At 40.1% G+C, this 26,767-nt stretch overlaps 1 protein-coding gene and 1 long non-coding RNA gene across 6 annotated transcripts in view; one reads left to right on the forward strand and one right to left on the reverse strand.

Annotated features, from left to right (window-relative positions):
- Positions 1-17,214: 17,214 nt before the first annotated feature.
- LOC137199495 (uncharacterized) lies at positions 17,215-25,576 on the reverse strand. 2 transcript variants are annotated; one of them, XR_010931796.1, is made up of 4 exons: positions 25,473-25,576; positions 25,275-25,364; positions 24,611-24,764; positions 17,215-18,235 (listed from the first exon to the last, which is right to left on the reverse strand). It is a non-coding gene; the product is annotated as an uncharacterized lncRNA (long non-coding RNA). The 2 variants fall into 2 exon arrangements; XR_010931795.1 differs by having other exon boundaries at positions 24,866-25,364.
- Positions 25,577-25,727: 151 nt separating this feature from the next.
- The window catches only part of esrrb (estrogen-related receptor beta), a 47,825-nt gene continuing 46,785 nt past the window's right edge, over positions 25,728-26,767 (forward strand). The window contains exon 1 of one of the 4 annotated variants that reach the window (XM_067613825.1): positions 25,728-25,887. The gene's annotated coding sequence lies outside the window, so the exon portion shown is untranslated. The remainder of the gene's footprint in view (positions 25,888-26,767) is intronic. The other 3 variants (XM_067613824.1, XM_067613828.1, XM_067613826.1) reach the window with 3 other exon arrangements.

The raw sequence follows: 26,767 nt of genomic DNA on the forward strand, positions 1-26,767 counted from the left end.
TTTACAATAAATAAATATACTTTACGAGCATAAAATATCATACAAACTGCACTGGTGGACCTAAATCACACTGTGAAAAGCTCACAAGAAATACTCATATACAGTAAATACCTCAAATGTGTACTTAAGTGCAGTACTTCTCCATTACATACAGTACTACATACATCAGAATGAATGTGTAGTCTGTAATTGCACCAAACTTGAGCATTTCCACAACTACCGTGGAGGTGCTATAGAGAAAAGCATGCTACTTTGGTGTACACAAGAAGTAGTTTTTCATTTTAAATTAATAGGTTATTGAATATGAAGCAAAATGCAACTTACTGATTCTGCTCTAAAATATGGTATAATGACAAGTTTATGCAAATTTGTTCTTTTCCAAATTACCTCAAGCCTTCCGGGTGTCTTTGCTCAACTGAGGTTTGCCACTAACACTCTACACACCCACTTCGAAGTTGAGGATGTTTCAGCAGAATGATCTTATTAACCAATCACCTCCTGAATGTCATTCCTACACAGATAAAAAAGAAGTGCGTTTTAATGAAGCGTAATATAATTTTAACTGTGAGTCTCTCAAATTAGCAGCGGCTGGGTCACGACTGGGCTGCTGCTCTCATCAATGCCCTCAAATAAGCCTCACCTGTCGGGCAGTAAAAGAGCATGCCGGGCCTTCAATCACCAGCAAGTGAGCAGTGGACAGGTCCCTGTCCTCCAGCCCACAACTACAGGTATTAATAGACACGAGCAGAGGCATGACAAACAGAGACTTCCACTGATCAACTAATGTACGCGGCTGTAGGTGTCTATTTGTTTTTTTTGCAGCTTTAAAAATAAAACAGGGTTGTAAACAGTGTATCTACACATAAAATGAAGCAATGTTTCAGAATATACAAGTCGCTCTGTAGTTCATCTTGATCTATATGAGGTGAATAACAATAACAAATGATTTCACTTCATCAAGCCCTCAGTTCTCATAAATAATATGAACAACATACAAACCCCCAAACTTGATTGCAGCCATTCAAGCTCATCACCTTTAAAAGACACAGCCTTAAATAATAAGAGTTGTTCGTGTTGACACCCCGGCTGATGTTTGTTGCTCAGTAATATATTGCATCGGCAGAGCAGAGCAGTTGTCTGTGCTCTGCACCTGCACCAGCCATTCAGTCTGAAGTCTATAAATCCCAGCGCTGGAGAGGAATCACAGAGCTGAAATGTTCCACGGCCCGCTCACCGGACCCTGTTCTGTCACCTTACACCATGTGAACCCTCGGATATGTGTTTTTGTTGGTGCGTATATGTTTGTCTGTGTACACTACAACCTTTGCATGTGACGGTGCTTTGATTAGCTGCCCCTCACCACTTGAGCGGATTCCACCAGTGATCCCCCCCACCCCCCGCCCCTCTCACCCCGCCTCGCCCCGCCTTAGGTTGCGCCTCTTCTTCTGTGCCGCCCCAACCCCCAACACCTCGTGCCACCAGGCTGTGCATATACAAATCACTACGGCCTTGTTAGCATAGTTTAGTGAAGATGTCAGCTTTACGAGGGCCAGGATGCTTGCTATGCGTGTCAGGGACAGCAGGGGAGGGGCTGACCCACAAGGGGTGTACAGCGGGACACACAAGCCTTGCACTGTAAATTTAGGTCTGAGGTATGGGAGCTGTGAAATGACAGGCCCGGACCTCTCTAGAACAGTGTGAACCCATGCACTGCGCTGTGTGATTTAACAGGGGCACAGCAGAGCAGGGAGAATGGAAACTGAGAGAATGGGATTCCTGCATCAAATAAAAAAAGCTCCCTGTTTTCTGATATATCATAAATAATAATTTGATCATATATCACTGAAAATGCCTTTTCCTTTGCTCATAATCAAAGCTGCGATAAATGGACATTTTCTTATGAGTATTGTTTTGTGTGTGCATGTGTGTGTATGTGTTGGGGGGGGGGTGTGCTGGCATCATTAGATTGTTAATCTCATTTCCTTTCTGATGATTGAAAATGGAGAGAGGCTCTGAGTTTATCAGGCAGATAAATGGACAGCCCATCCTCTGAGAAGATCTAATCTGTCATGCGTCAAGGCTGGGGTTCACCTGCCACCGGATAATAACCATGTCGAAGGGCACGGATGATTTAAGAGAGCCCGGCTCTTTGTTTGCCTTTGCAAACACCTGACGGTTTCATTAATTAACCGGCCACAATTAGCGAGCCCACGTCACACCAGGTAGGCTCCTTCAAGAGAAATATGAGATATTAAAAAACAGGGAGGAACTCCATTAGAGTTGACCTTTTCTGTGAAATTACTGATATTTGAGATTTAATTCAGAAATCAATGAAAACTTCATTTTTATTCTTATGGCGGAAGCCCTTTCTGTCTCCAGTCTGAAATGGGGTCTCCTGCAGCCTGCAGGTCGTTAATTATGATCTTTATAAATTAAATTAAGAGGTTGTCACTGCTTGATTTTTTTTTATCTTCCTGTCCTACGGGTTAAAGAGTAGATAAGATATTTATCACCTCTGGAATGATGTAAAAAATATGTCCTCTTACATACTAATTGTAATATGTGCCAATATGTTTTTTTTCATATATTTTGCTTTCATTTCTCAAGTAAATATTTCTTATATTACTGTGTTTTCCCAAAATTAAATGAGTTTATTTCCCTGTGAGGCTAAAAACAATCTCAGCTGATGGTTGGGTAAAATATTCAGCGAGTGGAGCTGCCTTTGACATGTGACAGATATGGACCCTGGGACAGAAAAGACAATGTAATTCTGAGGGTATCCGCCCTGATAAAAATGTCTTTGGCAAGATTAAGTATGGGGTATTGTAGTGATGTTTTAAAATGTATAATACTCCAGATGATTTTATACCCGCTGAAGGGGGAGGTAGAAATGAGAGTACTGTCTCCGTCTATATGCATCACATTTCTATGTTTTACTCTCTTTCTCTGTCTTTCATTCACTTTTTAAAAAAACACACTCATCTCTCTAAGTCTCCCATTCCCGTCTCCTACTTTGACTCAGGGCCACTGCAGCCGCCTGCTCTCATCTTATCTCTTCCTCCCTCTCACACAGACACAAACTCGCATCCACGCAAACACACACATTCACTGCCACCCGTATGCATTTATTTATTCGTTATATTTCCTAATTCAGTTTGACGAATGAGTGACAGCTTGACACTTCATTCGGCAAGATTAATAGAACGACACAATATTTACGTGGCAGAGACAGCCAATTATCCCACCATCTATCATCCAGATTATCTTTCTGATTGAAAACTACTCGTCCATGTAATCGGAATTATTTGGAATTAGAAGGGAATTTATGGCTTCTTGTGTCACTTTTCCTGGACGGTGGTAAATTAGAAATATTAGATACATAAAGAGAGTATAGGAAATGGGATAAATAGAGGCCCAGAATTAATGTCACTTTTTTTTCTTGCTCAGTGCCCCTGAATGAACTCTATTTTTGAGTCACCATTTTATAGGTTATCCTTGCATATTGTTAATATATAGTGTATATATTCTGTTGATATTATAATTCATGCCCGTAAAGAAGAGTTGTCACAATATTGCTCCACTGGTGACAACACTTTCTGTAAAAGGGTGTTGATATGTTTGATTGAGCAATGAGTTATTTTAATCAGAAAGCAGAATGAAATGTGTTCAAGTTTGAAGACAGTAATGGATAGATCTTATCAACAGAGAGTGTGTGTAGTGTATTGATCTCCTGCTATGTTTTTAAATGTCCGTCTCACTCAAGGCAGAACCAACATCAGTTTACTCCTTCAACCTCTGTCCTTCAGCCTCTGTTGATTAATTCACCCGACTCTTTCTATCTCACCCTACAATACTCTGTATTCTGTTTTCATACATCACCTTTTTTTTTTTTTGTACCATTCTCTTCTCAAAACTTTTCATCACTCGATTAATTTACCTAATCTCTCAGTTCCGCTTAATGTTTTTGAGTATCTAGCTTTCATAGCCAAACCACATTTTCCTTCTACTTTTAATGGAAATCAAACTAACAGGACAAATGAATTGTGTTGCCAGCAGCCAGTACTGTATGTGATGTGGTTGTCAAGACGTTGTCAGATCTGTGGTGACACTGTGGATGGAGAGGGCTAACAGTAAAGCTCCAGCACGTCTGCATCTCACTGCGGGAATCAATACGCTCCACTTCTGCACAATTTGAAACTTGTTTCTAAACAGCTATATAGTAAATTAAAATAGACTTATAATGTAATCTGTTATCAAAGTGGTCAATGGCTGCACCAAAAATAAATGTACCTAATATTTGTTATGGTACATGAATTGACTGAGCATTTTTCGGTGTAGGTCTTTAGTAATGAAATTTGGAAAGTGACGTTTCATCCATTTAGTAAATCCTGGCAGTCTAAAAGCCTAGCACTCAGTCATTTCTTGTTTTAGAAATGGTGAAAATTGCCACATATAACAATGTTGCTGGGGTTTGATTTTATTGGCCAGAGTGCGTTCAGACTTGTAAATAGGATTATGCCATCCCAATATAGTGCTTCAACAACTAGCTTGTTTATTTTTATCCTCTTATTAGGGGAGTTGAATCCTTAAAGGGTGCCAAAATTATCCTGCAAATTGCTGACAAGGAAAAATGAAAGGTCTCTAACGGTTATTATAAGCAATCTGTCTGCATTGAAGCACAATGTGACTGCTGCGCTTGCGATACCAACGAGGTGACCTCGGTGAGATGGGGAGGAGAGACATGTTGAAAGTCAGACACACCGTCTGGACGGGACCACCAGGAATATGCACACACCTCATACACCACACCCACGCCCAAAAGGACACTCACCATGGACTGTAGAAGTATTCATATCACTGTTTCACACAACAAATCCTTTACATTTTTGTATATTTTATGTTTTGTTTTTTTATATTTATGTTTTATGTATATTATTTACATTAAATATGCAACCGATGATTATTTTTATTGTCAATTAATCTGTTGATCATTTTATTGAATCATTGATTAATCATTTGGTCTATAAAATATCAGAAAACAATGAAAAATGCTGATCACGATATCTTAGAGCACAAAGTGATATCCTGATATGTCCTGTCTTGTCCATCAAAACCTCAAAATATTTAATTTGCAACCATGTAATCTCAATTTTAAGAACCTGGAACCATCAAATGATAGGTGTTTTTGTTTGTTTTAGGTGTTTTGAAAAATGATTAACTGATTAGTTTGAGTTGATTGAGTCACAATTGTTGCCAATTAACTGTCTGTTGATCAACTAATTGATTACTCGATTAATCATTGCAGCTCTCAGATCATCAGATTCATTATTTTAAAATTATTTGTGCATTTCTGTCCAGTCTGTGTAGCAGTTCATGATATTATACTGATTGTTTGTAAGTTTGATCATTTACTTTTAATGATGTAGTGATATAAACATAAAATAATACAGTAAAGGCACTGCAGAGGTCAGATGAACCTAATCTGATCGATATGGGAACAATAAACAAACACATAGTTCTCTCATGCCAGCAAAAGCCTATTAAAATTCAGTTTAGCAAGACTGAAATCAGATAGCAAAACATGTGAAGTATAAGATAGACGTAGATATTTACTAAATGTGTTTAGCTGTCAGTGAAACTAATTTAGTCTACAGGTAGAGCCTTGTTGTGTTTACAAAGTCTCTAACTAAGTAACTCATGTAGTAGTCAAGACACATGCAGCTCATGTTCTTGATAATGTTATTTAAATGAAAACACATTTAACTTGGCTTGTTATTCCCAAATATTGGTTTACTGGGGAATGGGAAATATTTTTTTATTGCTTCCAAAAGTGATCACAGCAGAAAAAGTTTGAGGTCCACTGATGTAATAATAACACTAATAGATATTTATCATATCAACTCAGACAATCAATAAAAAGGAGGGGCCGTAATCCACCTCTCTGTGCTCAGTCTGACTATCAATGTCATGAAGATGATCTTTGTCAAAGTTCTTTATCATACATGACTGCAGATTGCCGGAGGAGCTGGTATTTTGGATATATCTCATGAGTTAGCGGAGTCAGATCACTCTGCTGGTTGATTTCTTGAACCCCAGGGAGCAAATTAATAGTATCGAGCTCTTGGCTTCCCTGTAACCTTTCCCCCATCCTGACTGACATTTGTGATTTCCTTTGCCTTAGGCCTGGGCGTATGGTGGCCTGCGAGAGGATGCACAGAGATGCTGCATATGTTAGACAACTGCCTGCATGTGTTAGTGTAGGGTTATGTCTGGGTGTGATGTGAGAATGTGTAAATGTCTGCGAGTCGGTCCAGCTGTTGTGTGGGGGGGCTTCCTCTGCTGTGAAACTGAAGCTCCGTGCGGCAGGCGGCCACAGAAGCGGGGTTGTGACCCCAGAACATGGCACAGATTCACAACTCTGACTGGGACATATCCAGAGACGCACTGATGAAAACAAGAGACTCCACAAAAAAGAGAGCGGGAATATTGTTCTCGAGTTGACAAATTTTGTCATGGTCTTGTCACATTATCATTAAACTGGTACAATAAAGTACAGCTGCTACCAGTTGTTTGTTTGAAACAGACTCAGTAGAATGTCAAGTATTTACTGAAGTATTGCACTTGAGTTGACTTGTATTTATCTGAGTATTTCCCTTTTTCTGCTACTTTATGCTTCACTACATTTTACAAAATAATATTGTACTTTTCATTCCACTACATTGATTTGGCAGCTGTTACTTCTTAATTTGCAGATTAAGATTTTATGTTTAATATGAATCATTTTATCATTTTATGGAATACAAAGCATTGTAAAAATAAACAGTATATTTCAAATTAGCTTTACCTCGACCAGCCAGAATATTAAAATGCTTCTAATACATTTACAGTATGCATCAGTAATAATAACCCAATAATGTCATCATTTATAATAATAATACAACACTGACAGGATCCATTGTGACACATAATGAGTACTTAAGATACTTAAGGTACATTTTGCTTCTATATTTATGCTCAAGAAACTGTTTATTATGCTAAAACCTTCACTTAGGCATAAGTAAATGTTATTTTTCCATATTTTTTTATTTTTTACGATATCTGACTCTTGTTCCTGAGGTGGCTGACTGCACTTACTGTAAGTCACTTTGGACAAAAGGAAATACAACATCACTGTATGAGTCCTGGCTATGATTTAGATATATTCTACTGCAAATGTATTACATATACAAAAAAGTATTGAATATATCAGCATTATTTCCCCCTCTTTTTTTCACACCCTATATTTCCATGATTTGTATTGACACAGTTGTTGAACTATAACTTTACATAAATCGAGACAAAAATATTCAGTTTTTTGCATCCAAATCACTTACTGTAATGCTGTGACTGGATGATAAAGCGGCACTCAAACAAATGTAATTGAACTTTTGGGGAGTGAAGGGGACACAGTGGATTTTCAGTTCCCAGACCAGTTGAAGTGTTGTGGGAGAAAGAGGGGTGGAAAATACGGTTGGGTGTATGAACCTTACAGTCGAGCTGTCATGGTGCTAATGGAGGAAGTGGAGCAGAGGGTCAGGAGTCCTCAGCACCTGTGTGGAAGATTAATGACCACAGAGCCATGGGAGGGAAAGACAGACAGAAAGAGAGAGAAACTCTGAAACAGGCCCTGGCCTATCTGACTAACTCAAAGGTCAGAGCTGCTTGACCTTTGCTGGGGAGCTACAATATTAACTATATCTGTGCACTAGTGTTAGTCTTAGAAAACTGTATCAATATCACTGTCATTTCTTTTTCTAATTCACTTCAACAGATGTCAAAATTTGCCTGAGAACATGCTACAACATCAACTGAAATGTTACATGTAGAATCTATGTAAGAGGAGTGAGATTCATATTCAGCACAAGCTGTTGTCCCTTTAGACCATAAAAGGTGCTCTCAGGCAGTGATGACTGTAGAGACCTTTATGATTACCTCAGTAGCATGTAGCGCCACAGAAAAAGAGATATCATCATTATCTCGACACAAAGGCCGCCCTCACATTGTTAAAACAATTTGCTGCTTGCTAATGTAGGCTGTCAGAGCGGCGCACAGGTCTGGTTCCGAGAGTTAAGTTGTAGGCTTTTTTTTTTTTTTTTTTCTCCTGCCTGCCCGCCTGCCTGGGGAATCACGGCGGGTACGAGGCTCATTTCCTCATCAAACACAGGACGAGTGATTTGGAATATTTATGAGGCTCCCAATTTAAGTTAAACATTTAACAAAAAAGCATCCGATTAAAATGAGACAGCAGAAAGGGTTAAAGTCCCTGTGGGCAGCCAAGGCTAAAAATTAAACATGGAATGCTGGAGATGAATTAAAGTAGCAGGTCTAAGACAGATTTCAGCTCAGTGGCATTACTGTATGGGAGCACTGGTGATATGGTATATGTTGAAACAAGCTTTCCATTGACTGTGACTAGAATGATAATTAGGTATGAGGAGATAATGCTTTGATAAAGTGACTGCAAGATCATTTTTGAATAATCTGCATAGCAATATGAGAGCATCATATAAATGACACATCAAATGAAATATATCAAAATAAAACAAAAATCAAGCACTTATACACACACACATACACATCTCATTTGAGACTTGAAACAGAAATTAGGGTATCACATGATCAGCATGTGATACGGTTCAGTGGTAAGCTAGTTAATCATTCTCAATCACTCGAATCAGAACATTATTGAACTTAAAAAACCTCTAATAAGCACGAAACATCTACAGTAGCTGTTGAATACAGATGCAATAAAACTGTCTCCTCCAATAGTCCTGTTGGATCCTATGTGCAGATATCACAATAAGGATATCAGAGCTAGTAACCCTGCTTAGGTCAGAGGGCACATGTAACACAATGCCGTATTGACTTTATTGATAATCTATGGCTCCCTTTCATTCTTTCCCTTCTCTCTTGTAGTCTCTGTAGCAGCAGATCAGTGAGCTGCTGAGAAGGAGGGGTCAGCCAGCTCCTGGTCCGCTCAGTGACTCTCTCTACTTCCTGTTTAATCACCAGTCCCTCAGGGATATTCTGCCATCCATCTATCATGCCTAGAAAAAAGTTCAGGTGCTCTATATCACTGAGAGATGAAGGACTTGGGTCAGGTGTAAGTGTGTGTATATATGCGTATCTACAGTATGTGCCTGCACGTTGATACATTCTCTGAGATACGTGTAAGATTGTGTCAGATCGTTATGTATGTACAGCGTATGTACAGCGCACGTATTTGTGTTTCTGTGTGTGTGGTGTACTGGATTGGCTGTTATGACAGGCTATGATGGAAACATACTGTTGTCAGCTTGCAGCAACCATCCAGAGATGTTTCCTTACTCATCTCAGTAAGACGTCAGAGGAATAGCAGACTGGCTCAGAATTTATAGGATTGGTTCAACATTTTTACAGGGGGTTAGGTGTTGGACTATTCTTAGCCAGCGCAGTGACTTCTGAGGGTCTCTGACGGCTGCCTGTTAACCTCACTTTGACAACAGGACTCCAAACTAAGCTAATAGGCTGCTGGCTGTACTGTAGCTGCATATTTAGCGTACATATAACAGAGTAGTATTGATCATCTCATCTAACCTTACTAAACCAATACAATTTTTTATCATCCATAAACGTTTCGGGTAAAACAAACACACAAACTTTTTCCACCTTCTTTAGACACGATACTCACAGTGCATCCAAAAGCAAAAGATGAGCTCCTTAATATTTTAGCTATGAGCATCACCTGTTTTTGTTTTCTGCAGATCTGTCCATCTTGTGCTTTACATGTTGTCTTGCTACCAGATTAAATTTTGATAAACTGGATCTTGATAGGCTTGGCTAGCATGAGAGCACTCTTGTTTCTCTTTCACTCTTAATTCTTTAAGACATTAAATTTTAAAACATTAAATACATCCATTGAACTTCAGTCCCAATTTTAGCCGCTTGCAACACTTCTCCACCCCACCCCATTTTTTTGAGAGCCATTGTGTGAGCAATGTCCAACTTAAACCAATATTAAAGTACCAGTTTTATTATTGTTAACATTTTATGTTGCATATTTGTTGAATTATGTTCTTGAATGCTTCCCTGCAGAGTGGGAATGCTGTTTGTTTATATTTTCATTGACAGCCCTGAGGGAAGTGACTGATGCCTCAACCACAGAGACACCGCCTCAGGCCATCATATGTTGCCCTCCAAGGTTCCCCAATGCAATCTGCATCTGCATAGTGTGTCTGTGTGTGTGTGTGTGTGTGTGTGTATGTGTGTGTATTCGTTAAAGATTTAACAGTCTTAGAGATGAGATGCATATATCATGTCATACAATTCTTCAAGTTTTTCTTTTCATGTATCTATTTATCTATGAACATATTATCTTCTTTTTAAACAGACTTGGCAAATGGTTTTACAGGGTAATTTAAAGGAAAAATAAGGGAACGTACAGAAGTACACAGAGGCCACATATTGCTACATTAAATACTATTGCCAGTCACAAAGTAAAATGATATAATGTGGAAACAATTGACTGTATATTAACATGAGCTTCATTGAATTAGTGTGTTTTACAGAGCTACTACATTACACTATCATACTTACAGGGTGCGACTGCTGACCCAGTGCCTAACGTCAGCGGTTTGTTTGTTTGTATATTTTTAATCTTAAGCTTTTAATGTAATCTTTTAATCTTGCCTAGTCGATGTGTCTAACCTCTTGAAAATAACGGAGCAATCAGCTTTTGAATATGGCACTTCACAATGTTTGGATTACGATTTACATCATGCTGCTGCCTTTTTTAGCGAGTGGCGTCTCAACCAGCGGAAATGACGCCATATTTACCTATACGAGAGATAAGATGTTGACGCTTCAAGCTCAAGTCAGGAATTTCAAACGTCACATTCCCAAGGACTGTATAGAGATCTTGAGACACAAATGGCGGACAAAAACACCAAGAACAAAAATAAAGAAAAGTGGTCCAAGAGGAGGAGTCCGCGAGAGATTGAGAAGAGTGCGGCTGAAGAAGGGTTTGACCCATTTCAGTTTGCATACAAGAAGGGCCGAGGTACAACATAGACACCGATGAATACTGTTAGTAAACATCTACAGCAGAATAAGAGTTCTGCCAGACTTTTATTTATAGATTTTAGTTCAGCTTTTATGCAGAAATATACCCTGATTAAAAGGCTTTGTGACATTAACACCAACAGGCACATGATATAGCAGATTAAAGAGTTCCTCACAGATCGACCACAGAGAGTGAGGTGCAGTGATATTACCTCTGATACAGTTACCCTGACTACAGGAGCACCTCAGGGCTGTGTGCTCTCACCTGTTTAGTTTTCCCTATACACTAATGAAATGCAAATTATGAATTCAACCTGCCAATTGTATAAATATGCTGATGACCTGATACTAGTCGGTCTTATGCAGACAGGGGACACAGTTAATCAGTCTGCATATTTCCACCATATCGGTGAGCTTACTAAGTAGTGTGAAGACAGTACCCTTTTTTAACAAAAGTAAGAGTAAGGAGCTGGTTACCACAGTGCCTGTCATTATTTTTCACTCATTTTGATTAATGATCAGCCTGTTGAAGCAGTAGAGGAGTTTAAATATTAGCGAACCTTTTTTGATTGCACTTAAAAATACATTTTTTAAAAAAAGCAATGCGGCGCTTGTATCTAATCAGGAAATTGGATCCATCCAATATAAGTAAAAACATTTTACAAACTGTTAACAGAAGTCTTGTTGAAAGTGTTTTAACTTTTAATATGTGTACATGGTATGGGCACCTGGAGGGTAAGAACAAAAATAGACTGTCCAGAATAACAAACATGGCCAGTAAAATTATTGGGAAAGAACAGAAATAACTGTGATGTATAAATAAAACGCGGGTAAAACAAAAACCCCGACAAATTGTGTCTTCCATACCAAATACAATAACTTTGCTCAACACCATTCACACTGTAACTATGTCTGTTATTGTTGTCTGTACTGTACATGTTGTGTTGTGTATTATTGTATGTATTGTGATTTACTGTGATGCCAAAGGCAAATTTATACATTTGTGACAATAAAGATGATTATTATTTATTGTTGTCTTTTAAGGTTTTCTGACATTTTGTAATGTCAGAAATCAATTTTAATCAATTTTGTATTTGCAAAGGTGCCTGAATTCAAAGATTTTTTATCTCTGGAGCAGCTGAGATTGGTCACTAATTTACATTTTCATAACAAAACACTGAAGCCTTCTTTAGCCCTGTAGCTGTTGCTAAATGACAATAATTGAGAGTCAGTTAATACCTGTTAGTGCCAAGAATTAAGATAATTTATCATGGTGTCTGATTTATTATAATGTTTCCTTAGTTGATGCAAATGGTTTTCCACTATTATCTTGTAACCTGGAATGAAGGTCTTCCAAAGGCAGCCCCCCTATTGAGGCGGTGTGATCTCATTTTCTCAGCAGAGAGGCGAACCGCTAGCCTCCCTCTGATCCACCTGGCAGGAGGGGAGTTTGGACTGAGACAGGCTGGCCATCCCACTGACCTCTGGGTAAAATCTCTAGCTGTGCTGGGCAGGCAGCCGGTGTGGGCCAACGATGGGGCACGAATGACTGAAGCAATAGGGCTGTGATTAGCTGACATGGCGGCTGGGTTTTGCAAGCTGTCCTATTCTTGGGCGTGGGTGGGCAAAGGGGCAGAGCAGCTAAAATGGGAATGAATGTATTGATCCCGCTGCCGTTATGAGAACGACACACACAAGCTATTTTTACAGGAGGGGGAACACACTGCTGGCGAAGGCAATCTGTCTGTGACGTACATACGTTCTTAACGGGTATATGGAACCCAAAATATTGCAAAATGTACTAAATAAAGCAAAATCTGTATTGTTTTTTGAGGGATCACCATGCAGTATAAGTACAATAACAATGAATCTATGTAATTATGTAATAATTTCACTTCAGCAGTATATGAACGATGCGTACAGATAAGTGCTGTCACAACAAAACCCCTGTCACAGTGCTACAAAGCTGTCCACTGCCGCCTCCCCTCCCTCCTCTCTGCCCTTTAGTGCCCATGGGAAGTGAGCCGGTCCTATTGGAATGCTGCAGCCTGCCAACAGCCAGAGTTCAGAGGAGACTTATTCTCACTCACGCCACTCACCAAACTCCTCCACTCTTTTTGCATAAAGTAATTGCTGTCAGGGAGCATGCACTGCAGAGAGTTGCTTGGGCTCCACAAGCACAGAGGGTGAGATTAGGGAATAAAAGAGCTAAGTCAGTGCTACTTAGGCACTCCCAGATCCTGCGTCTGTCATTGCGCTGCTACGGATGAGGGCTGACAGTGATGAATATTGGCCAAAAGTTGGTATTCCACATGATGATTTTCCCTAATGAGAATTGATGAATGCGGGAGGGAGGGACTGAGGATTGTGTGATGAGAGGAGGGACCACTCATTAGAAGCCAGTCATGCTAAGTTGAGCGGCTTTAAGGTGGGCAGGACTGATGGGCTGAGGCTTCCACTCCAGCAGTTCTTCAAAAAACATCAGCTGATATCATTGATCAATACTGCCTCACACACAAGAGTGTCAAATGAGATATATCCATAATATGAAGAAAATCAATAAGGAAACTCCTCCTTGTGCACAAACAGCATTTAGTAATAGTGTCCACATAGCAGAGCATTTATAAGTTGTGTGTCAGCTCCCACATATGTTATCAGAGATCTATAGCAATCTCTGAATCCATATGCATGAAGCTGTGGTAAACACCTGGGTGTGGGACAGTCGCAGGCCTCTGCTGTCCCAGCTGCGGCCACGTCAGCCTGATAAGGGAAGCAGAGCCGCTGGTCTAGCAGATGGCAGTGTGGGCTTTGAAAAGCCATGGCCCTGAACGAGCCCCAGGCAGCCCCAGAGGCCAGCGCTCAGCCAAAGCTCCACATGTGGCAAGCCAGGAAGGACATTAAGTGGATAATAGTTAATAGTGAACCAGGTCATTTACTATCATGTGCGTACTTTATGGAGCACAACCGCAACTCCTATGTGCAGAAAGGGGCCATGGCTAAGCGCAGGTTTAACTTTTAGATGCAGTAAAAGTGCTAAATGAACACGTGAAGCCATTTGTAGACCATCAAAGCCTTGGATAAACATTGTGCAATACTTCAGGTGATTTAATAGCTTGTTGTTGGGTTGATGATAAAGAATATTAGTGGAAATGTTGTTCTTTCAGTCATATGACTGACCACAGAGCACAGCCTTGCCCATTTCAACATTTTCCATCCTACATGTTATTGCCCCTCTCCTTTACAGGGCCCAGGGCCATGTGATGTGTCACTCCACTATGGTTAAGTACAGATGAAGAGATAGCCTCTTTAATATCCAGGAGCTCATTTCACAGTGGCTGGCAGGTCACAGCATGATGACAGCTAAACAAGCCAGCCTACAATATGGAACATAAGCCACACAGAGCATGTGGACTGAGGCTTGCAGTCTCCTGAGTGCGCAGAGGATGCCAGCCACTCAAGCTATATAATTATTAAGATACAGGTAGTGGTGAAAGCATACATCTATTTGTGTTTTTATGTCACACTGACATGCACGTTTTGAAGCCTCCACCAGCCAGAACAGTTTGAGCATCCCTGCTTATAACTTTGCTGTTAGGGACAGTCTGAATGTTTGCTCTTCCTCAGCTGCAGTGATGGACTTTGTCATTGGAAGATGCAAAGCAGGGAAATCTAGGGATACATAATAGGATTGCCTTGTCTACATTGTACTTTCTCTCAAAAGTGAATTAGGATATCTCTTTTCGTCACAAAGTGAAATAATGTATCCAATAGGTGCATTCAAAACCATTTTGTGCTGTATTTTGTGCATAATTGGATTTTAACTGCAGGTTCTTTCAAACATCCAGCCGTCACCATCTCCAATATTGGATTTTTAAAATACTTCTATTCACAAAGCCCTCTCTTTATCCCCTTCCTGTTGAAATGACATGGTTTTTAATCAGCCAATGCACAAAATGTCTGACTGCACCGGAGTCATTAAACCTGTCTGCCTCACACAGACACATACACACATCCTACTGACTGCATAGCCTATTAGAGAGATGGAAGATTATGGCCTAAATGAAGCCATTAGTTACGCAAACCTAATGATCATCTTATTTGTATGTATAAATCTGATCCATTTCCCTTGCTCAAGGCAAATATTTCTTCCCTCAAATGGGTTTAGAGAAACTGAGTAAAAACAACAGCAGCATCAACAACAAAAACAACATCAGGACCCATAATGAAAGGAGCGGAGGCAAAGGCACTCAGGCGATTGCATCCATTACCCCTCTCCACTATACGGACCCCTTCATAGGGATTACCCCTGGTTCCAGAGAGGTTGATTATTAGACGCTCGCAAAGGTTTCGTTTGAATCGCCCCAGTTAAACGAGAAATTGCAGGCTGAGGAGAGAGGCTAATAACAGTTATTAACCCCGTGCGGGCGGCGGTGTAAAAGAGCGCCACAATAACGAGGTGCACCACCAAGGTTTGAGGCGCAGCGCAGCTAGCACACCCCCGAGGAGAAGCTAACTTATTAAAATAATGAATTAGCCGACCAGATTACTGCAGCCTGCGGCAAAGGCAATTATCCCCCTCCAAATCCCTGGACAGGGCTCCCTAGCGCCACCATAAAACAAGTGCTCAGAAAGCAGGAGCTCTCCGCTCCACACAAATGAATAGGCTGTTAATTAGGATCTCTCCCGCTGCGGGTAGCCTTCCCACTGCCATAACAGAAACCACTTCCACGGCAGGGAGAGGAGGAGGGGAGAAAGTGATGGGAGGATACTGAATGACTATGTGATTGCAAAAGAGAGTGAAATTTGTAAAGAGTGAGCATGAGTGAGGAAGAGTGAGACTGCGAATAGTTTCAGTAGTATGGAAAAAATGCACAGAATGACAATGCAAGAGCTGGATAGACTGATAGTTACAGAGAGACAGCAGGAAGTGTTGGTGGCCATAATTGTAAGCTCTGTGTGAGGCCTTCGCGGAAACAAACAAGAAGCATTCAATCCCAGCCCAGTGACGTGCTCTCTACTAAACATTTGGCGGCTTTACCTTCTTAAGTCAAGTCCAGTGAAGTAGTGTGGCCTCAGAGTCTTCTTTTAGAAATTAATCCACTGCATTTGATATTTCATTTAAATTCTGGGGCCTAATTATACACTCATAAATTGTTTTTAAATCCCAAACAGCGTACAAGTGTAATGACTAATGAAGATCACCTAGTACAAATAGGGTTCCCATAAAGTTAGGGATTCTCCTGAGGAAGGCGTCATCAGTCCTGGCATGAAGAAACAAGTCGGACACGGATGGAAGTGAAGTAGGCCAATGGCCACCCTGAAAAAGAGCCTGCTGTACTTCATGACATATATACAGCCCCTAATGGTTATAAATACTAAAGTATCACATGGTTGACACCATGAACCAAATCTGACCACCTTCTGCTATCACCTTCCAATTTAACATCAGTAGAAATCACAAAGTTTTGAAGGCTGGACTGACCTTGTCCTGCATAGCTATACTTACACAGAGCAGGGAGATAACTGTCAAAGTGGAAAGTGTGCCAAAGGGATAGCTTCATAACTAACATATATTGTACTTCATCCACCCATTTAAATTTAGGTGTATTATGCATTTCAGTTACAAAGTAGGTATGAATGAGAAATATAAATGTTGAAGCTCCTTTCACTATGATTACAGATGAACACGTGCAAATACCTCTGGTCTATATTTGAATGTTTCAACCAACTTGTGAAGATACAGTAACCAGATTTTCTTCCAAGCAGCTCCTAGATTATTCACTCTTCATTGGAAGTGACGGTACTGTTGACTCCCAGTGGATTTTATATATTTCCTTGAGGGATATTGCATCCTGTTTTGCATGAAGCTAAATTTGTCTGTTATGGAAATATTATCTTCCATTATAGTCAGGTATTCATTGGGTGTATTTAATTGCTAGATTGCTATATTTACATTACAGTAAAGTAAACTGTATTTCCTTGACACCATTAAGCACTGTATTTACTGTAAGTATATATATAGTAATTTGAAAAATGAAACATTATATATTAATAGTTTGAAAAACATACTCTTTATAGTGTGATTTGCTCCCAAGGGGACGATTATATAGTCACACAGATATGCATGGCACGAAACAAGACATTATGCCAGTGTACTGTATGAATATGCCTGCAAGGCTTGACATGAATGCAATTTCATGTAATTTGAATGCCTTTCATGAGGCAAGGACTCTTTTGAACTGTCTTAAAAAGCTCATCCACCATGGTAGCTGCCAGTGGCCCTGGGTACAGAGGAGTCATGTCGACAGGCCCAATTAATGATGGGGCGTCTGAGAGTGAATGAATGAGGAGCTTTGAGAGGATTCCTCCACCTTAAATCCCCCTGTGCTGCTGCTCCCAGACTGCCTGTGAAGAACAATCAAACGGCAGCAACCCCCTCCTATTTATCACTTTAAGACATTAGCCAGACATGGGCCTGAATATTAACCAGCTCCTTTTCCAGGAGAGTTCCACACCAAAGGCTGCGTGTGGCAACATACATTTTTAATCACAGGGGAAAACGAGGCCTCTCAATCGCTCTCATCTATTACTGTGTGCTTAACTCTGCATTTTTTCTCTGGGGCTCTCAAAACAGAAAACAAGCTATCATCTCTGTTGCTCTTTCCTTGTGGTTTTTGGTTTAATTTTTAAATTATTTGACGTTTTATCAAAACTGTAATAATCATCATTGTGATTTCATGTTCAGTTTCATTGTGCAGTTTCTTGATGGATCCTTGTCATTATCTCCTAAAAATTGTTTGTAAAGCAGAATCTAACTCTCTCAGTGACTATCTTGACTATGCTGGCAGAGTTCATTTCCCTGGGTTGGCTGTGTCTCGCTGTCTAGGACAACTGGGCTGAGGCACTGGAGCGTGAGCCAGGCTTCCACAGCTTAATTGGAGTCATGTTCTCCAGAGCCTGGAGCTGCTCCTCTCCCTGCACCGGCCTCTCTGGTGCTGGGCCTGTGGTGGGAGCAGGAAGGGTAGGGCACTGGTACCAGGCATGCAGGGAGATGATCTGTTCACCCCATCCTCTCCCACTGGGTCCCCCCACTGTGACACATGGCACCCTGGTGACAAGGTCACTTCACTGTTGTGGCACCACAGGGGGAGCTGGCCTTATTATCAGGAGAGAAGACATTCTTAAGAAGAATCTAAAGGAGAATCTGATCTCAAATCACATTTACTCACTAAAGAAGACAAGGTCTTACATATCCGGGAGCTTTCCTTTTAAGTTTTTCAAGGGTATCAATTTACTGTAGGCTAATGCTTTATATGATATAACAAGTCAATTATATTTTACATCTTGATAAAAATATTTTAAAAAATATTATGAATGTTGATATTTATATTTAATGTATATGCTTTAACCTGTAGTGCAGGACTTTAACATATAAATGAACATCCGTTACATTCAAGCCCTTGCTAAATGAGTTCCCACAATGCTGATTAAGCCTATCACCACCAGGTAAATCTCTCTGTGTTTTACAGTATATGAAGTTTTTAATCTGTTGTTGGGTTTGACATTACCGTGCTGACGGGATGAATGCATATTGCGCATGCTATATGGGAAAGCATACGCACTAGAGACTTCTGCTGGCCGAGCGGCTAACTTCTGGTTAGCTCTCTGCTAACTTGAATGGCGGATAAAATAATTTAATCATGTAGCTCTTCTAGACTTTCAAAATGTTATCGGACCGAATGGGTCAAATTCTGATAGTGAAACCAGTCATTTTGCAGGGGTTGTGTGACGCTCGACACAGTTTATCAACAGTTTTACAGCTGCAACAGTAGCGACTGTAAAGGCTATTGCTGAGCTTATGACATAAGCACGTCAACAATGTTTTTGTAATTAGTCTCACTGCCAGATGGGGGTGACAAAAGTTCTGGACTCCAGCTTTAATTAGAGATTGTGTACAGGTAATTGTATACCATTACAACAATAGCAACTGTACAACAGAATGCAATCCAATACAATAGCTCTATAGCTAATACTACTTCTGTGTAGTTTGTAATGGTCAGTTGTTGCAGAGACTATCAGAAAGGTGTAGATTCAACTCTATAGCTTTTGAGGCCCTAACTTATGATGAAGTTGTGCTGTACCAGAGGTACATTAATGTCTCTCTCACACGGTCTGAAGACAGTGAAGTTTCACTAAAATAGCATTTGTTGCTAGGGCTACTGTATTAGAGAATGTTATTTTGTGCAGATTTTGCTTTTATTGTTCATCCTCTGTAGTCTCATGTAGTATTTTGGATGGAAAGGAGAGGATAGGTAACTAAGACCAGACCTAAACATGTGACTAAGCGCACAATACACACAGCCCAAGCATGACTACAAGACTTATTTTTCAAATGCTTCAGTTCTTCCTTCTCTTGCAATATGCATTGTGTAAGGTATGCTCAAATAAGACACATATATCAGAATTTTGAAACAAATTTATGTTGTTATGCTGTGTACACTGAGCTGTTATAGTGCTGACATTGTGCACTGAGCATTTTACCATGCTGTACTGAAAACAAAGTCCACTGAATCTGATCATGTGGCCGCTAAAGTGAAGTGAAATGATGTGAATATACACATTAAAATGACTAAACAATCCTAATAATGCACATATCCAGAATTTTCCCTTTTTTAAGATTAAACAATTATAATTACAAAACCATTTTACAACTCCAAAACATGGCCAAAATGGAAAATACATACTGTTTGTATTGATTATGCCTGTGTTGTGTGCTATTCTGAATAATAACACCCTTGATATACGTCTGAAGTGCTCGTGGTGCCCTATAAGGCATTATAAAGCCCTAACTCTCAACTCTCAATCTTCCATAAAAGATGTTTACAAGACAAGTAATGCATTTGATTTGTGGTTTAGAAGTTAAAAGGCTTTTTCAGCAATATTTATTCAATAGTCTATTTTTCATTTGTTCAGGTAACCATTTATTAATCACTGTTTAGTGAGGAAATTACAGAAATCAGTTAAATGAGGTACACCATGCATGGGCTGGCACTGCACTGCCAGCATTTATCAATCTCAATCTCTCTCTCAGTGAAAGAAAGTGAAAACTAAGGAAAGTCATTTTGTGCCCAATGAAAGTTTTCCTTTGGAAATTTTGCCTCCCATTAAGAATCAAATTAAGCACTGGACCAGTGCTTTCTTGAATCCCCACCCCCTTCGAAATACACACACTCTCACACTTCTAATTTGTGATTTATTATGTTCTTGATGTTGTAGGAGCATTGGTTTGGTGCTGAGTGAAAGCTGGTTTATCCGCTCCACTGTGGGTACTGTATGTGTGTGTGTGTGTGTGTGTTTTTCAGTGCGTATGTGTCACAGAGGGGGGTGAAACAGAGTATGCAGCCATCATTCACTGCTGTGGGTCAGCCCTCACACGTGACAGCAGGTGACCAGTGTCAGACAGGAAAGGTCACAGGCCTGCAGTCTGCGCTCGCTCCCAGTTTACAGAGCTTAAAAAATCCTGCAGACAACCAGGTAAAATTTGACTCTATAAAACAGATTATCTGCCTCTCACAACTTCATGGTGCCATTCTGAGATTTGGATCATATTTGGAGATGTTTGCTGGCTGAAGCAGCTAAATGTGCAAGCTCACTTGGCTGGAAGTCTCTTTGCCTGATGCGTTTTCTCTGTCCTGCTCTCCTCTCTTACTATTTTCACTTCACTGTCCCTTTTTCTCCAGAACTTACACAGCGCATAGCCCTTCTTCCTGGCTCCTCTGTCTGCACGGACCCTGATGATGAAGTCTGGAGGCAGTGTTTTTGAACATCTTTCAGCTCGGCTATTCTCTGTGGGAGTCCTCTGACTTGAAGGTACTACATTATTTGTCTAATGTGTGATGCATATTTGACATTCACCTGTTAGTGTGTGTGTGCATGTATGTTTGTTGGGACCTTATTCTTGTGTTCACATGCCCATTAGTTTAATAGAATAAATGCATTGTTCCTTTTTCATCTCTTTATCACCTAAGGGGTGTTTTTCCTTGATTGCAGTACAATCACAGTAAGCTTTCCCTCATTAGTGGTGAGCATGTTTTAATTTATTTTAGACTGGGAATTTCACACAAACATGCATGCACATGCAAATCTTAGTTTTCCTATTTTACCTACTGAGTGTTTAAAGGTAAAATGTTTGTTGTTTTGGTTTTATTTTTAAGGGAGGATAAAATCTGCCAGATGAAGATTAGCTATGAAGTTTTACGTGGGAAACCTTTGTACTAGCCCCTCCATTGTGGGAAAAGGGCATTGATAGGAAGGCAGATAGAACTGATCAATAAGAAGTGCAGTTTTCTCCCCAGGCCTTCTTTCATATCTCTCTCTTGTTTGTGTTTTGAAGGGGTCGGGGTAGGGTCTGGTAAAGTGGTGGTGTGGGCGGGCTTCTGCCCCTTTATCAATCAGGATTTTAATTACACACGTCTAGGGCGACAGCTAGATTAGAAACCAATCGACGCTATCGGCCACAAAATCTAATTACTGTTTATTGACAGATAAGGGCAGGCCCCCTTCACTTTTCCAAATAAGATAAACCTCCCCCCTCGTACACAATGAAGAGCAGCTCATACTGTCCATGAAAGACTCTATGATAAGTAAACCCCCACCCAGAGAATTCCTCCATGCTTATGGAGAGACGTTGCCTCTATGGACTCCTCTGTTATAGATGACACAGGATCAGTGTGAGCGAGCCATATTACACCTCTCCTTTAAACTGTATTAGTCTTTGTAATAGTAGAAGCATTTTGCTAACACTACAGTGCATGTGTGGTGAGGATTTTTTCTTGTCTCGCATTCAGGGATAATTTTAGAGCTCTAAAACCCTTAACCCCATGTTTCATAAACCTTAGTTCCTCACTTTTTCTCCAATTTACTCATAAATCAACGGGATCTTAATGATGAGTAATGAGTGACCTTTAACCCTGCAGAGCACACACAGGTGAAACATCTGGTCTCCTGTAGACACACATCTCCCCAGAGAACAGTCCATCCTCCTCCTCGATGTCCCCCTCTCTGTGAGCTAGACACTGTCCAACCCCCCCCCACCCCACGACACCGCCACCCTCACCCGTATCAGCCGTTTTACAGCCTCCGTCACTGTGCAATGCACTTTGCCTTTAAAGCCGAGAATCTGCCTCAGGTAAATATGGAGTAAATGATTGGATTATTGTTCTTTCATTTGGCTGTGTAGTAATGGCTGGATTATAAACATTGCAGAGTATAGATTTCCTGTCAGATCCTATGAATCAGACATCCTTATCTCATTTCCAGACTGCCGCTCCACCCAGCGCTGCCATCTCCCAGCCAGGGAGTCTGGGAGAGTATGGGGAAGCCATATACATGCACGTGCACGCACACACACACACATGCACATAGCATATGGACAAAAACAGAAACAGACAAACAAGCACATACACACATATGGACAAAAACAGAAACAGACGAACAAGCACACACAATCACACACACGTATGTGGTAGAGGGAGGGAGAGAGATAGAGAGACTGTTGTCACCCAGCACAGCACAGGCACTCCAAAGTCCATTCGAAGATTTCAAAAACCACTTAAGCCCCCTGTCCATATTTGTTAAGCAAGTAAATCTAAGGGCTACAGCGCACTGAATTCAAAGAGAGAGGAGAGACAGCGATGTAGAGAGCATGAGAGAGGGGGAAAGGGAGTAAGATGTCTCCTAAATGAAATTTAGGCTAGGCTGGGATGGAGGGTGGCTGACAGCAGGTGGAGGGAGAGAGGTTTCAGGCCCTCTGATTTGGTTTTAATCACGCAAAGAAAAATGTTTGGGTTTGAATTATGCAGCATTTTTGACCAGGACTGGAGATTGATGCCTGATTCCTCTGATGACTGGACATCATATCAGTGGTTGTGCCTGATATCTTTCATGTTTTTTCTCTCTCTGCCTCTTCACTGAATTTCTTTTCAGTGGATTACCAACACTGTAATTGAGTTAGGGAGCTGTGTGGACCAGCAACTGCTGCACAAGCATGCTTTTTGGTGGAATCCATCAAAACTCTCCACATAACATGTGGAAAGTCAACAAAACAACACATGCTGAACTGGTATTAGCAGAAACACTGAGTTTAGGAAAGGTTGGAAATATGCTACATGTAGGGTTCTTAAAGAAGTGCTTGGACTTGACTTGTGTCAAAAATGTATTTTTAGTGCACATATCATTTAAGCATCAAGCAATCACAGCAAGCTGCAGAGAATACTGTGCTCAAATATTGTAGTCCACAGTGATGGCAGCCAATATCATAATTTGTTTGGGGATTCAGAAAGCACAAGAAACCCCCATGAAGTTATATTTAAAGGGGATAAACAGTTGATTTCAATACTCAAACATATGATTTGTTTTGTGGATCATATTGCATTAACAGACAACTGAGTGTACACCAGCACATAATCTGAGGAATAAAATAATCTGAGGATTATTTTCTCAATTCATCAACCAGATGTTTAGTCTATAAAATCTCAGAAAACAGTGAAACGGTGAATATCCGTCAAAATTTTACTGAATCCCAAGGTGACATCCTCAAAAGCCTATTTTGTCCGACCAGTGATCCAAAACCAAAAGATATCCGGTTCAGAATGATATAAAACAAAGAAAGGTATCATTTTATTTGGTGTTTTGGCTTGAAATATTATTTAAATGATTAATCAATCACCAAAATAGTTGCCAGTTATATATTTTTTTGATGGACTAATCAATTATTTGAACTACATAAAGAAAAAAAAACAGGAGAAGCTGATTCTACAAATTCTCTTCTCTTTATTAGCAGTGATTCGGCTCCTGGAAATATCCTGATTACATTACATATAAAGTTTTATATCTCTTGGATTCTACTTTTAGGAGGATTGTTTATGTTAGCTGATAAAAAATTCTTATATTGAGTGATATCCTCCTTTAGTTCACAGTCTAGATAATCTGTCTGTGGGTTGCTGAGAGCTGCTCACTGGTAGTTAATACACCTAACAGAGTGAACTGAACAGGACCGCTGTTGTCATTCCTTAGTGCTGAAGTGCTGTGCCATTACATTTATAGATTTTCTCTTTGATGGGATAATTTGGTCTTTATATCTCTCACAAATGAAGTGATCCTCAGTGCTCCTAGTGCAGCTCAATGTGCAGGTCCCATTTTCAAATACAGTTAATTGCATTCGAAAAGAATCAATGATACTTTCGCGGTGACAATATCATTCTTTTAATGTCACTTAATTTCCTCAGTGAAATGATTACATCAATAGCCTGGAACTCATTTCTATCTTTCAGCATGAATTAATCTATTAAGGACAATAATTACATGTTTGTAATGGATAGGTTTTAGTACTCAGAAGTAAATGCAGTCGAGTCTCCATTGTGTGCCTGGTTGTTGGCACTGTCCTGACTGTCATTCATTCAGTTTATGAATTACACTATCACTGGGGGGGTTGAGGGAGGGGGGGGGGGATAAATAAATAAATAAAGGTTACCTCTGCTGCAGCTCCTTGGTGGCCTTGTTGTGAGATAGCCCTCCCTCTAGTGGAGATGATAGAGTTGGTTACTGCTGTCAGCTGGCTTTATGCTCTGGTCCACAGCTGAGGCAGTCAGTCAATGATGGACAATGTAAGATGTGTGGAAGAAAACCTTTCAGAAGACAAGACGGAGCAGAAAATAGATGAACAAATTGTTTTCTTTTTTTAATTACATTTACTACATGAATTAGGTTACAGAAGTTGTAGACTTACTTGTATTGCTGAGATAATGTATTTTTTAAATTGTGTTTACATATTGATGTTTTCTGGAATATGTGATGTGTTGCCTTGATGTTGAGAATGGACCCCAAAATAGGGCCTGAGGACCACTAGGGTTCATGTGTGGGGGTACTTCATGGTCCACAAACAAGCTGAATTGCACCATTATGAAATTAACACATGCAATGATTATAGTTTATTATTTTAGTAGGCTTTATGAATCCCACCAACAGTAAACTATCAACTACATATAAAATCACATATTCTAAGGAAAAAAACACGAAGATAGCCCTAAAAATCAAATTAAATGGAGTTTGTTAAGTTTGTGAACGTCTGGGTTACATGATACAGCGACTGTGATCTCTATTGTCCTGTTATTTATTCATCAACAGTGGAAACCGACCGACTGCCATGGTTTTCAGCCTTTGCACGTCTGCTGCTGTCACCTGCCGTTTTCTCAGGTGAAAATGTGCCCACCATCACACCCGCTGTGCTGAGTAGAGGGGCAAAATAATCCAAATCACATACAGCCCCTGACGGAAGACTTCACACAGCTGCACAGACACATGTAAGCAGTCAAAACGGACATGAGCTAACTCACCAGTTGGGCCGCTAATAGGAATTCACGGAGCAGTAAAGCAAAAATAATAACAGTCGAACATTTAAAAAATAAGCTCAATTTTCAGTGTTATTATTTTCTTTTTACACTATCAAAAAGGTGGGCGTTAAAGTAAATAAGACGGGCTGGCGGAACGGTTACATTTTTAACTTGTTTTTTTCCCTCCTAACAGATATTTTTTTTCTCTTGAATCACATTTGACCTCGCTCACCCGGGTCCTGCTGCCGGTGGAGGTGTTTGCTTTAGCCACAGGGCGCGCGCCGGAGGAGGAGTTGATAGTGTGGCTGCGGTGTCCGCGCGCTCAGAAACACAGAGCCACCACTACAACCTGGAGACACCACCACCTCCACAGTGCGCTGTGCCTACCCGGGGATGTGACATGACTTGTCCGAGTCAGGTACACGACACATTAGTAACCTCACTTTATCTTCCAGCTGCACATTCGAGGCACATTATTTTCTTTTTTTTTATACGTTGTGTACTTTGTGTATTATGAAGAGATTTTTAAAAATGTAGCCTGTTTTAAATGTAGCTTACCTGTAGCTACTGTAAATTACATCAGTGTGCACGCGGTTGAGCTCTAATTGAGGCATGCACTGTGCACGTGGACCAGTGTTGTAGCCTTTTCCTTTGGGAATTTTGACTGAATTACGCCATCGATTTGACCATTACTGTACGCATGAAAAAGGTTAAATTTAGCGACTTAATAAGGCCTAGCTGCCTGTTTATTGTTAGAGAAATTTGGAGGTAAAATTGTTAAATAAACAGCATAAAGTAAAGCTGATTTTTTATGTTAGTTCCTTACAAAAGTGTAGTTTTAAAGATGCTAAGTTAAAGAGGTTTTATTCCCTCTCAGGCCAAACTTGTTTACATCATCAGACTGTACTGACATTTTGTATAAAATTGACTTGTCAATTAGAAGCTTGATTAAACATTAAACATTATCTTTATTAAAACATCAGTAAGTGGAGGCTTTATGTCTCAACTTCCTTAGTAATAGTTTAGCTTGAGCACTGTACACTTTTAGAAACTTCTGTATGAAAAAAAGTTATTATTTTATGACACTATGTATTATTATCAGTGTTTCAAACAAAATAGTGTTCCAGTCATTTTCAGTGACCAGACAGCTTGTTTTCTTGTTTTGACAAGTTAATTAACCATATGTTTTCTTAATTAACCATCTACACATATGTAAACAAACAGACACACACACTGGTACAAATGTCAAGTGTAGCCTACAGGCAGAATATATGCTTTTATGATATGTGTGATCCCAC

Source organism: Thunnus thynnus, chromosome 16 (genome assembly GCF_963924715.1).
Source record: "Thunnus thynnus chromosome 16, fThuThy2.1, whole genome shotgun sequence".
In the NCBI taxonomy this organism is placed as follows: domain Eukaryota; kingdom Metazoa; phylum Chordata; class Actinopteri; order Scombriformes; family Scombridae; genus Thunnus; species Thunnus thynnus.